This window comes from Alexandromys fortis, unplaced genomic scaffold (assembly GCF_014885135.2).
Source record: "Alexandromys fortis isolate MF-2015 unplaced genomic scaffold, M_Fortis_MF-2015_v1.1 scaffold_81, whole genome shotgun sequence".
NCBI lineage: Eukaryota > Metazoa > Chordata > Mammalia > Rodentia > Cricetidae > Alexandromys > Alexandromys fortis.
Genome location: NW_026067960.1, coordinates 6,450,227 through 6,464,621, shown reverse-complemented (window position 1 = coordinate 6,464,621; position 14,395 = coordinate 6,450,227). Strand labels below are relative to the sequence as shown.

General features: G+C 48.4%; 1 pseudogene; it reads left to right on the top strand.

The window, feature by feature from the left end:
- Positions 1–13,384: 13,384 nt before the first annotated feature.
- LOC126508071 (ERI1 exoribonuclease 3-like) lies at positions 13,385–13,896 on the top strand (annotated as a pseudogene).
- The last annotated feature ends 499 nt before the right edge of the window (positions 13,897–14,395 follow it).

Sequence of the window (14,395 nt, the reverse complement as noted above, 5' to 3'; positions counted from 1 at the left end):
TGTGGCATGCTTTTTAAAAAGCATATTATTATGAAAAATTCCATATTAAAAACAGAACAATGAGCCTCATGCGTTCATCAGTCAGGGAAAACTCGGGTCTGCTAACTTCCATCCAAATTACAGACACTGCACCCCCAGATTGTTTTAAAGTAGAAGATAAACTTTTTTATTGACAGATAGGTCAAACTCTATTTCTATAAGGTACCATCTCTTTTATACTAAATCCATCACATCACTATATTTAAATAAAAATAATAAATGTATTGCACTATAAAATCCTGTAGTAGAGCTGGAGAGATGACGTAACAGTTAAGAATGTTAGATGCTCTTGAAGAAGATCCAGATTTAGTTCAGGTTGTTCTCAGCCACTGGGAACTCCAGCCCCAGGGAGCCCAGTCCCAGGGAGCCCAGTGGCCTCTTTGAGGCAATGCACACATGTGGTCCACATATATTCACATATGCACACATGTGGTCCACATATATTCACACATACACACATGTGGTCCACATATATTCACTCAGGCACACATGTGGTCCACATATATTCACACATGCACACATGTGGTCCACATATATTCACTCAGGCACACATGTGGTCCACATATATTCACACATGCACACATGTGGTCTACATATATTCACTCAGGCACTTCATGCATCTCATAAAGTAAATAAAGCACTGAAAAACATCCAATGTTGCTCATTTCCAGAATCAGTCATCTATTTTTTTAAATAACTTCTACACATTGCAGTTAACATATGTGTCGTTGTAAGCCACTGTCTGATTTTTCAACTATGTCTGGCAAAGTCACACATCCTAGAGCCTTTGGCATTTGGATCATGCAGTTTGCCTTCTCCTGTCTCCTGTCTTGCATTTCCTATTGGGAACCGAAATTATCTGAAGAAGCAACATCTTCACTGTAGATCCTCCAGCCTGCCTGACTCTGGCTGAGCAGAACATAAATCTAGAGAGGTGAAGAGAAAACATGGTCTTGGACTGCCTTTTGCCACTCTTAATAACTATTTTCTGTCCACTGCTGCGACTTACCTAGCATCCTCTCGACCCTTAGACAGAACTCTTGGGATACATCTCAAAATCTGATATACACCAAGTCTCCACCAACTGTAAAGCGAAGAATATGATACAGACAGAATCCAGATCCTCTCCACTTCCTGGCCTCGCCATAGCCTACCAGATGACTGCAGCTGGATGAGCATATTATCTCCTGGCTGTGTTTTCTGGGGCTACAACTGTCTCGTGAATCCTTTTCCATGATGCTACAAACCATTTAGAGTGACTTGAATCTGTGTTCCCAGACCATGATTCCCCATATTTAGATCAGAGGGAAAATAAATTCTCAATCTCTTAAAGTGAATTGGCATTTTTACACCAACATTATAAGCTGATGCAGTAGCCAGACTTTTCTTCTCCTGGACAAACTCTTGAGAGAAAGTTTGATGGAGGGAAGATTGAGTTTGGCTCAGGAGCAGAAGGCTCAGTCCACGGTTAGCTGGCTCTTGTGTTTGGGTCTTAGTAAAGTGAATGTCCCATTGGAAGATGGCAGAGCCGAGCTGCTGGCTTCGTGAAAGCCAGACACAGCAAGGAGTGGGAAATACAGACAGACAGACAGACACACCCCTACCAGCCCACACCCACTCCTACCTTCCACAGCACCCCTCTTCTCAATTAAATCCATCCGTGAATTAATATATCGATGAGGTTAGAGTCCTTGTGACCTAGAAGTCTCGGGAGATGCACCCAGGGGCGTCTCTCAATCCAATCAAGGTGATAATCAAGATGAATCATTGTAACTATAAATCAAATCAGAGGGCCTATGCGATAATGTTTTCCCATTGTTAAAAATAACATGAAGTAAAATTGACTGTGGGCTGGGATTTGTTACTTTCAATTTCCCATTGTTTAGAAACTTAGAGCAGGGCTCTTTAGCCCTTGAATGATTATCATTTGGAAGGCAGGTATTTCTTTGCTATGGAGGAACTTCTGCACATTGAGATACATTTAGAAGCATCCCTGGCTTCACCAAGTGGGTCCCAGGAACAGTTTCTCTTTCCACTCAAGACAACCAAAAATATCTCTGGATGCTGCCATGTCTTCTGGATGGAGGGTTCACTCCCAGCTGACATCTGGTGGCTTGACAGAGGAGCCATGTCTGCTTCACTCCTGGTCTTGCTGTCCCAAAATAATGGAAAGCAAGGATCAGGGCTGGCCTGGGGGATGGGGAGGGTACGATCTCCTAAGGTCTGACCCCAGTGATCTTCCTATTCTGGCCTTTATCTACCTCTTAAAGGCTCCATGTCTTCAAAGCGGTGTGACAAACTTGAGCTTGTGAGGGCGGGGCTCCTGAGATTGAAACTGTCTAAGATCAGACATATCTCATGTCCATTCAAGTCTGTTCATGACTCATTGTCACACCATAAACAAAGGCAGTGCCCATGCCTCTCCCAGCCTCCTATCAGCTGGCAGGGGATGAACTGGATCTAGGTATTATTCTGCCACAAGAATCCCTCCCAGGCATGTCTGAACCTCAGCCAAGGACAGCTAACGAATGCTGCCCAACATGAAAATCGTTAATTTTCTTATGACGGTTAGTTTGTACTGTGAGCTCGCCATCATCTAAAATCTCCCAAGAATGGAGTCTCATGAAGGACTGTCTGGATTAGCGGGAACACCTACCCTCCGTGGGCAGCAACATTCCCTATAAGAATAGAGAAAGGCAGCTGAGCCACTGAACGCACAAATTCATTGCTCTCTGCTCTTGCTGGTGGCCATGACAAGACAACTTCAAGTTCTGCTGCCTCAGAACTCGATTGCTCAGTTCTGACAGATGTGTATATATACAAAATACTATAGGAGAACAATATGTATGTGTTTATACATATTTGTCTACACACACACACCATGCATATACACACTGTACACAGGCATACCACACACACCCCGCATACACATACCATACATACAAATACATATCACACCACACATAGACATACACATGTACCACACCACACACACACCACACATACATCACACACAGGCACACACACACATTCCACACCACACCATGCACACACCACACACACTACACCACACCACATATGCCATACATACACACAAACATACCACACCACACACACATACCACATACACCACAGACACATACACGAAGCCCAAATCAAGCCAGATATAAACCAAGTTTATATCTTGAATATTCTGTGTGTGGAAAAGGCTAAGAGCATGCGGCCAGAATGGTGGTTTGTGATGGAAGGTCTTGAGTCTTCAGATTATCATTATTTATTTTCTTCTGGTTCTAAATTTTGACATGTTCCTGAAAAAATTCTTTTCTCCTTGTTCAAACATACAGTTAGCCGGGTGGTGGTGGCACACACCTTTAATCCCAGCACCTGGGAGGCAGAGGCAGGTGAATCTCTGTGAGTTCGAGGCCAGCCTGTTCTACAAGAGCTAGTTCCAGGACAGCTACTACTGTTACACAGGGAAACGCTGTCTTGAAAAACAAAAAACAAAAACAAATAAAAAAAATCAAACATACAGTTCACTGTTCTTATGTGTGATTCCGGGTCATTCCCACTGTAGAGCATCTCCATACACCCAACCCCATGTGTAACAGACGCCTCCCAGACCTCCTTGCACAGAGTTTCTAGAATTTTTATCTAATCTGTCTAATTCCAGAACTTCATATAAATGAAATTGTGCAAGAAGGAGGTGGGAAGGAAAGAAGAAAGAAGAGAGAGAGAAGAAACTGAGGACAGAAACCCCCTTCCCTCTAATCCTGATCCATCAGATGGAAGGTGTCAGAGCCACTGGGGATTCAGCCATACTTCCCTGAAGTGATGGTCTCTGCTTTCTTAAACCCTGAGCCAAACACTTGTCTTTATGAGGAATTTTAATATTCTGTGTGTGGGCATTTTGTCTGCCTGCGTGTCTGTGCAACAGTCGTGTGCCTGGTGCCAGCAGAGGTCAGAAGAGGTCATCAAATGCCTTGAAGCTGGAGTTAGAGATTGCTGTGCGCTGCCTTCACAGCTGCCGTGGGTCTGGCAATCAAACCAGGATTCCTGTGTGAGCAGCCAATGCTCTTCACCGCAGAGCAGCCTCCTAGGCCCCTTCTGTCAGGAATGTTGTTGTAGGAGCCAGCCATGATAAGCTAAATATAAACAGATCACCCAAAGGAAGTTCTTTCCTTCCAACCATTATCACCTGCCATTGATAAATTTGAGGCCTGAGTCTCAGTAGTTTACCCTGAAGCAATACCTGGTTGCAGGAAGAACCACAAACTATGATTACCGGAGCATCACCCAAGGACAGACCATCCAAAGGAAATGCCTAACAACGTTCCAACCACTGTAGATAGGACCTTCTGCCAGCACACACTTACCAGGACACCCCTAGACTAGCCAATCGGGGGTCCTCAACCTCAGATACCCCTCACCCCCACCTTTACTACTATAAAAACCCTACTCTAACTGAGCTCAGGGCTTTCTGTTTATTCCAATACTTTGGCCGTGCCTAGAGACAGATTTATTTTACATACGGTACTCGGTCTCCTTGTTGGCCTTTGGGGGACTTGACAGATTTGGCCCTAACAGTTGTGAGTGATACAGTGTTTGGAAGGAGCAGCTTGAGCTGAAGGCTCCTTGAGTCACAGCTTTGCCTCAGCTCCTCTTTGTGAGGCAGTCAAGACTTGCTTCTCTCCTTCTCCTTCTTCCGTGGGCTCTGGAGAATCAGGCCCCCACAGCAGGCTGGCGCAGCAAGTACTTTTACCTGTTGGAGTGGCCTTGCCACCTCTCTGGGCCAAGGCTCAGAACTCTGAGTAAAGGCCCTCCATTTGCATTCCCTTCTGGGCCACCATCCCCACAGCTCTAACCTGGGGAATGCTCACACAAGCCAGCAGGATGCATCATGGCAGATGGCACTTGCGAGACAAACCCAGACTCCATCACAGAACAGCCTCTTCCCACCCCCAGGAGACACAGCTTTTTGCCTTTAGCATTTCCCCCCCCCCTTACCTGGGGACAGGGGAGTTGCTGGCATCTCGCTTGGAAAGCCTACAAATGACTCTTGTGAGCCCAACAGCAGCACTGATCAGAAAACTTGGAGACTAGACATGTGCTGGGATGAAGTTATTTTTCTCCCGGAGGGACAACACACTTAGCCATAAAGTGCCCATTAGCAGATCGTGCCCAGCAGTGCAAACCCAGCCTATTGCCACAGGACTCCAGAGTGAGTGCATGGCGTTCCCAGCTTGAATGCAGGATTATTATATTATGAAAAGACACTCAAAGGGAAAGTCTGCTGATGGAGAGAGTGCGGAGCCCTTCCCACTTAGTTTCCTTATTGCAACACAATGAATGAAAAGCCTTACTCAGAGCGCGGCGTTTCGGGGGGTCGGGAGCAAGCTATAAAAATTGACTTCACACAGCCTGCGACTTCATAATCACCCACTAAATGGATAACTGGGGTCTTCCATCATTCCTAGTGGCCACTTAAGAATTAACACTCTTTATAGTTCCAGATGTTCAAAAGGAATAGGAAATGGGACTCCCTCTCTCTCCCTGTCTTTCTTTCAAACACTCTTTGTCCCAGGAAACAGTGAAGCTCCTGTGTATCATGATCTCATTGTTCAAACCCGTGAGCCTCCATTCCCTTCATGGCTAAATTCCCTTCATAGTGCTTCATGGATCAGTCCTAGGCCCCTACACATCGGTGGTTGGCGGGCAGCTTTGCCCACATTGAAGAGTTTTTGCACCCCAATAAGCCTCTCTGCTGACACAATAATTCAAATCAGACCAAATCAAACTGAATTAGAAAAAGCCCAGGTTTAATGGATACAAATGCTCCCCCCAGAGAGGAGACCGGAAAGAAAGACTAGAAAACCACATGTTTGTTTTCTGGGAGGGCAGTTTAAATACCCTGTGGGAGTGGTCTTGAGCATCTCTAGGGAGGGGTGATCGTTTGGTGGTCTTTCTTTGGGGGGGGGAGAGACTCTGGACTGAAGCAACTCCCAGGGGAGGGGCTTAGAGTGGAACTTCTACCAGAACATTCCAGACTCTTTGGATGTATGGATGCCAGGGGCTGGAGTGGCACTTCTACCCAAACACACATCTCCAGCACTTTTTCCCCATCACTGGCTCTGACATCAGGGCCAGCAGATGGACCATACAAGAATGTGCTTTGTTTGATTAGAGGGGTGGAGAGAAACTAATGCTGGAGGCTGGTGGCCCATGGTCCAGCAGGCTGCCACAGGACTTGGCTTGGGAAGCAAGGAAGCTGAAAGGTATCAAAGCCATTAGAGGCCTTGTCTCGGCCATAATGAGAAGGGCTGACAGCTCTATGCTGCTCCTAGCTGGAAGTCATCTGAGGTTTGAGAAGGCTTATGACAGACCATGGGGTTGAGAACAGTCAGGTCTGGCCTTATTGGGCCCTTTCTGAGGAGATGGGACTTCCTGACTCCCTGCTCTGTATCTCTGAGTGTATATGTGTAAGTGCACATATGTGTATGTCTGTGTGTGTGTGTGCCAGTGAGTATGGAGGCCAGAATCTGGTGTTGGATATCTCCCTCTATTATGCCCCCCTTATAGTTTTAGATGGCTCTTTCTGGAGCCAGAGATCACTGATTGGCTACACGGCCTGGCCTGGACACCCCAGAGATTTTCCCACATACTCTGCCCCACTGTCATGGAAGTATCAGCCATACAAAATCCATGAGGGCAGAGGTAACACTCTGCTCCCTTCACAACCAGGGTTCAGCAGTTTCAAGGTCTTCCAGACTGACAGCATTGAAGAGGCAATGTGAGTTTACACACATAGGGAGGGGCAGTGGGAGCCACAGTATTGATGATGTTTGAACATTGCTCCCAGCTATTCCTGTTCCTTAAATCTATCTGAGCTCTCATAACTGGCTAGTATTCTCCTAGTCATCTATTTATTGTCTATTACATCTGTCTGTCTATCATCAACTTACATACATGTATACATATATGTACACCTACATGTAAACTACAATATATTATTTATTATACAGTAGCTAGCCAGCCATCTACCTTCTATTAGCTGTCATCTGTATAATCTATTGATCTATTTGTATATTTGTGTATTCTTTCTACCATTCTTAACCATATGGTCTACCCATTCCACCCATTTATCTAGCTCCTTGCCCATCATGCAAATGTGTGAAGTGGAGTTACCTCATATTACAAGAAGCCATGTGCCCTATAAGATTTGAGTTACCATCATGGCAGACTTCGGTGATGATCAGGGAGAGGCTGCTTCAGGGGGTCAGGTCGCCACCAACCCGATTACACCCTAATCACCACTTAGAGACTGCTGAGATGCTAGCAGACACATGTGTGCAATTCACCTGAGCTGTGTTCGCATGCAGCATCCAGGAGGCTCTGCATCCCAGGTGCCTGCTGCATGACATTGGGCTCCTCACATGGGGTCTTCCAGGATGCCCAGGTGCCATAGTCCCTGAGTTACTGGATGGCTCTGTCCCAGGAGGTGGTTGGTGGACACAGCAGAATCATGTTCCAAGATCTCATTGTGTGGGCCTCAGCTTCTGCGAACTGCAGTGCCCACTTCCTGTGGCCCTTGTCTGGAGGAAGCCTAACCCCTTGACCTAGACTCTGTGCCATTTGCACTGGCCTGTGTCCCATGTGTTCCTCCCAGTGACATCCCATGGTCCTTGTCTTCGTATCAGCATTAATTACAGCTTTCACTCCCATGTAAGAAGTCTGGGGTAAAAGGTCAAAAAGAGAGAGAGAGGGGGGGGGGGAAGGCATCCTAAGAGAAGCTGCCTCTGTGGACAACAGTGCTGGAGGCTGTCCCCAATGGACCCCTGCTTCCAGGGAAAATGATTGCTTTCCTGCCAGGCATCATGGGAGTTTCCCTCCAAGAATGAGCATGCACAGTCTGCTCTCAGTGTCAGACAGCGCCAAGCTACAGGGGATGGGTGGATGCACAGTCAGGATGAGGGAAAGGCACCGGGGTGGTGGCACAGGAACGGGGGTGGTGGCACAGTAAATGAAGCATTTGCTGTGCAAGCATGAAGGCTGAAGTCTGGGTCCCCAGAACCCACATAAAGGCGTGATGGCCTCCTGTAATCCCAGCCTTCCAGAGGCAGAGGTGGGAGCTCCCCAGAGCTAGCTGGGTAACTAGACCAAATGATTGATGAGCTCTCGGCTTAATTAAGGGACTTGGCTTTCAGAAGTAAAGTGGGGAACAATTGAGGCACAGTGCTAGTGTCAACTTTAGACCCCCCCCATGCTCCTATACCTCCAAACACATGTGTACATGCTTATAAACATGTATGCATAGCACACAAGTGCACACAAGCGAAAGAAAAGTAGCAGGGTCCCTCTGGAGGCAAATCCTGGCCTGGGGACAACACAAGGCACACTGCCAATTGGGGACCACATCTTCCTGTTTGCCCAGACAGCATCGATCTTGATGGAGGTGCAATGTCACCCGTCTCAGCAGCTAGATCCTAAGAGAACCATCTCTGTGGCTTGTTCTCAGCCCAGCAACAGCACCAACAGACACGGTGGACGTGTCAGTTACTGCGTCAGTCTCAGACTTTCCGAGTGAGAGAGGCCCAGTTCTGCCAGGGAGACCTTCAGGAAAGTGAGTCCAGGTCTAGCATGGAGGCCTAAAGGGAAGAGAAGGAGGCCCCACCAGAGTCCTCCTCAACACCAGCGACCACAAGTCCCCAGATTCCTGGGTGAGAAAAGTGGCTTCCAATAGACTAAGTGTCTCTTCCTTAAACATACTCGCATCCTAATGGAGACAGAAAGGACAGTGGTGTTTGTGTGCATTTTATTGTGTGCTGTTTCATACATGTATATCACATGTTTTGGTTTGTTTGCTTTGATGTGTGGCTACCGAAGAGGAAAGAAGAGGAAATATATTGGCAAGAAGAAAAGAGAAATGGACTCCAGAGACACAGGAAGCAGCAGTCCATACTTTATTTTGACAGGTTAGAGTCTAAACGCTAAACCCAATCCGTTGTGGTCTCCGTCCTCTATGCTTGTGTGCTATAGATTGTCATTCTATGAGAAAGAAAGCGGGGTACAAAGGGCTTAGCCGATCCTGTCCGTCCAGCTCCGGCTTCTAGAGACAACCATGTCTGTGTCTGAATGGGAGACCTAGAGTTTGGTCTGCTCTGTGCCCAACCCCCGCCTCTCTGGACTGTTCAGCATTGCACCTGAGGGAGTCCTTGTGGCCCATAGATCACAGTGATCTTCCTTTGTATGAAAATATCCTGGCCTCTGTAATCCTAAGGTCATTTAAACTAGCTTTAGCTTTGTTAGCTGAGAAATCCGGGATTTGGGGGAACAATGCAAAGGGTATTGGTATATCTCATGAGCTCAGACATGAGCAGGCAGAAAACTCCCTGGGTGCTGTGAAAGCCCAAGGCAGATCCATACCCCAGACTCTGCCCCCAGAGACCTGTAGTAGACCAAGAACCCATGCTCCAGGTCAATGGGGTGACCTAAGTCAGCTGCAAGTCAGGGACACACCTGGGGACACACTAGACCATGGGACACAGCACCCGGGGGTCTAACACAGTCACAGGCAGTGTGGGCATAGCTTACTAGCAGTAGTGCGAACAGCTGAGGCCACTAAGGCAACTTGTGAAATCGTGGAGTGCGGATTCTTCTTTTCTGTTCTCCCACCTCTGATTCTTTGGGGCAGGGAGCACTGATCCAGTAGACCAAGAATAAAGAGCCACATGAGGACTGTGAAACCTCCCTCCCTCCCTCCCTCCCTCCCTCCCTCCCCCCCTCCCTCCCTCCCTCCTTTCCTCCCTCCCTCTTTCCCTCCCTCCCTTCTTCTCTCCCTCTCTCCCTCTTTCCCTCCCTCCCTCCCTCCCTTCCTCCCTCCCTCTTTCCCTCCCTCCCTCCCTCCCTCCCTCCCTCCCTCCCTCCCTCCCTCTTTCCCTCTGTCCCTCTTTCCCTCCCTCCCTCCCTCTTTCCCTCCTTCCCTCCCTCTCTCCCTTTCCCTCCCTCCCTCCATCTCTCCCTTTCCCTCCCTCTCTCCTTCCCTCCCTTTTTTCTCCTCCCTCCCTCTCTCCCTCCCTTCCTTGTTTTCTTCCTTTCTCTCTTCTTTTTTCTTTTCTTCCTTCCTCTCTTCTACCCATCCTTTCTTGTTTTCTTCTTTTCTTCATTTTTTTCTCCCCCCCATTTCCTTCACTGCTGCCTGTCTTAGTCCCATGACTGCTCACACCTATGCATACATGAGAATTAGAAGATTCTTTCCCCAGTACAGATTGTTCTCTTTGCATAGTTTTAAGAAGACTGCTCTTGTTCAGACTCGTTTGGCTGTAACACCCTGCTCAGGCAAGGGGAAGCTATTGGTTGATTCTAAACAGCAAGCAGGCTGCGTTTAATGACTGCCTGTAAATTTGGTAACAGTTTCCAGGCTGGTGTTACTGCTCTAACCCGTTTGTTAGATAGTTATTAGCATCAATTATTTGAATGACCCAAGGGATTTAGGGTTTGATGTACCAGCTCTGTGCCCCACAACTTGCTTTAGCTCTAGGGCTCAGTGGAAAGATGCAGCTCACAACTCAAGGCACTCATGGGCGGGGAGCATCAGTCATGCGCAGGCGAAGGATCCATTGTCCAAGCCTGAGAAGAAGAGGGCAGAGATACTCAATAGAGCTGATAGATTCCAGAATAGACACCACGACTGAGTCAGAAGCCCCATCTGAAACAAAGACGGGACAAGGCACCCTGCAGCCATGGTGGGTATTCTTTAGGATGAGGTGTGGTCAGGGATAATGTCTGTTCATCACTCTCGGGTGGGGAGCCTTTAGGATGAGGTGTGGTCAGGGATAACGTCTATTCATCACTCTCAGGTGGGTTCCTTTAGGATGAGGTGTGGTCAGAAACAACACCTGTACATCACTCTTGGCACTATGGATCTATGACACATACATGCTCCCAGGTTCCAGCATGGAGCATTCAGTGCATGCTATCAATGGATCCTGTCAGCACAGTGAACTATGAAGGATGCAATGTGCACTGGGGACAGGGAGCCTCCTGCAAGGGTGCAGATGGAAGGAGGCAGATGTGCTGCCAATCCACTCTGTCCAGGGAATGACACCCATCTGCCCAGGATGGGACTTGGCTAGAGGTAACAGTGGTTTGGAATGTCTAGATGCTCTCCCAAGACTCACGATTAAAGGCCTCAGAGTGGGAAGACAGGTGGATGGAACTCTCTGATAGGACATCGTTAGCTCACTGGGCTGGTCACACAGGAGACTCTGGGACCCTGGATCCTTCCTCAGCTTCTTTTCTGCTCCCTGTCCCTGGGGTGACCGCTGGAAGCTCACCGCATCTCCCTTCGTGATGCACTTCTTCACCATGGACTGAAGGTGTGATGCCAAGAACCCCAAAACTGCGAGCCAGAGTCATCGGTCTTCATCTCAACTCATTGCTTCAGGCATTTGTTAGAGACAGAGCTGACTGACACACAGGTTCACTAACAGATCAAGATGCAGAAATTAACAAGCTGTCAGCAGAAGAGGAACATTTCTCAAAAGGGGATTCAGTTCTGGGAGCCGGTAGCTCAGTCAGTGTTGTGCTTACTGTGTAAACTTGAGGGCCCGAGTTTGATCCCCAAAACCCAGGAGAAGAAGTGGACATGGCGCACATGCTCACAATCCCATTGCTGGGGAGACAGAGAGAAGCAGACGCATTCCCCCCATACCCGGCTGGGCAGCACCTCCAGGGCTGTGAAGGTAAACAAGACGGCACCACACCTTGTCTCTATTGATGAGGGATCTGAACCTTAGCTGGACTCTCTCCAGACCCTCCTGACTCCTCCCTCTCCAGCCAGGCTCCCCGAGGCCACCTCCTCACCACAGTCTGGCTCGGGGGTCCTCTTACCAGGATTCTTTTTCAGTTGACCTCGAAGACTGCACTGCCAAGAAGGCTGTCCCGGGAAGTGACTCTGCAGCCAGGACTTCTCCAAACACTCACCCCATTATTTTATTGCTACCTGTGGAGAAAGCATACTAAATGTTCCCCAGGAATGTGGACTCAGGGATGCCCGGGGCAGGTGATAAGCACTGCCAATGATATCTTCAAATATTTGAAGTTGGCTCAGTAAACATGAAGTTCATTGCCACCAGCTCCGAGAAGCAGCTTTGGTCGTAGATTAAGGAGTCACAGAAAAAGTATATGTGATTATTTCCACACTATTGTAGACTGTAAGACTTAACATTGGAATACTTAGAGTGCACACCTGTACCTGAGGAATGACTACATTCAGGAACAATCCTATGTGCTCCCACTTGAGGAGAGAGGGCATGGTCCTCTGTGCCACCATGGTGCCCGCCTGTCCCTGGATACCATGTGGTATTCTGGGTGACTCAGCTCCACTGTTACTTAAAGAGAGTCCAAAAAGTGCTATGCACTCTCCTCGGAGAGTTCAGACCCCTGGTCCAGCATCATTGATTGTTCTTCAAACCAAGGTTGGGACAGGAGAGGCAGATGCACCAACCAGAGTTCCCGCAGCTGTAAGAGAGAGAAAGATATCATACAAATAAAGCAGCGCTAGAAACAGCTCAGTCGGGGAAGTACTTCCCTTGCAAACATGGGGACATGAGTTTGAATCCAGAAAGTTGAACACAGCAATGCATACTCTTATGACCCCCAGATGCCTGAGAGGGTGAAGGCGGGTAGATCCTTGGTACTTATTGCAGTCAGCTTAGGCTACTGGGTGAGTTCTGGGCCAGAGAGAGAGAGACACTGTCTCAATAAACAGGATGGGGGCTTCTTGAAAAACCTCATGCACACACATAAATACACACACACACACACACACACACACACACACACACACACACACACACCCTACCGATTCCCAAGACTAGTGATTTAAGACCAGGCAGGTATATGTGTTCACAGTATACAGACAGACCTAGTTGATTTCCACTGACTGAATTCCAAGGTAGTTTGTCCATATGGTGGCAAAGATGGTCACTGACCACTCCAGGGAACCTCTGGGCAGCTGGCTGTAAAAAAGTCCTCCATACCCAAGCTTGGGGAGGGGGCACCACTTGATTGATGTGTTATGACCACAGCTGAACTACCATAGATCAGAAGAGAGCATAGGCTGGATGTGGAGGCCAGGTTCTCCCAGCCTGGGGGATTAACAGTGATAGCAGGGTGGTTCCCCAGTGGACACTGGAATTTGGCATCCCAGTGCTGGGACACTGCCATCCAGAGGCCCACCTTCTCAAAGGCAATGCATTCTAGACGAACTTTCATTATCCCTCCTCACTCTAAGTTCTAGATTAGAAATACTTACATCCGGTCGGGGTCAGAGTGCACAGAGGAAATCATTGAGTTCCCCATCCTGAAGTTAAATGGCCATACCATGGAAATCGAGTGTACCTTTCACATGTGTGTCCAGCCTGCAGTCCACCCACAGCTTACCTCTTCTGAACAGAGCTCACAGGGATCATTCAAGCCATGGTGGATGGCCAGCCAAGGATGCAGCAAGTGCTGGAGAGGTTGATGAGTGGATGGCGAAGGAAGGCCTCTTAGATCCGAACGTCAAGTCGAGTCACCTGTGGAGACTGGGGCTTGAAGTCATGCTCCCAGGCCAGTGCTGTTATTTAGGTCTGCCCATGGCAGATTACTTCAAGCAGTGGAGTAATCTGAAAAAGGCTTACAGCTTCGCCATGGGCTGCTGGCCCCAAAATGGATTACTAGACATGAACAAGGGTCTCAGCCTACAACACGTAGGCCGGCCACACAGTGGCACTGATGACGGCAAGAACAATTGCCAACATCGTGAAGACATTGGCTTACCAAGGTTTCATCTTCAAGCAGACATCAAAGCCTTTCTAATTGGCAGAGGATGAGATGGGGCAGGACAGGGTAGCTGCTTGGCCCAAACCCAAATCCTCCTCTTCTTCACTGTGTCCAGAGTCCCCCAGCTGGTGACCTGGGTGAGGGCTTGGTCACTTGGCTCCTCTGGAGCAGAGACTTTGTGCCCCACCCCCTCCCACTCCTCAGTCTCCGCCCAGTATTAGCCCCTGCCATCGTGGGCCTGGGCTAGGGGGAACCCAGGTACTCACTGCCTTCTTCCTGGTACACAGGCTTCTGCTGGGGCCACCAAGTTTCCCTTGTGTCCCCTCCCATCCATAGTGCATGGTGTGTGGTGCCCCCAGGGCTCCAGGATAGGTCAGGTCCCACCTTGTGTCCACCCCCATCCCTGCTGTGCCACTGAATAAAGTTGGGGAAACAAGGAAAAAAAAAGAAATACTTATGCCCCAGGTGACCCTCTGGCTTCTGATCACTGGTTCTCACTGGCATCAGGGAAGCAACAAGGTCGGGGTGGAGTCCT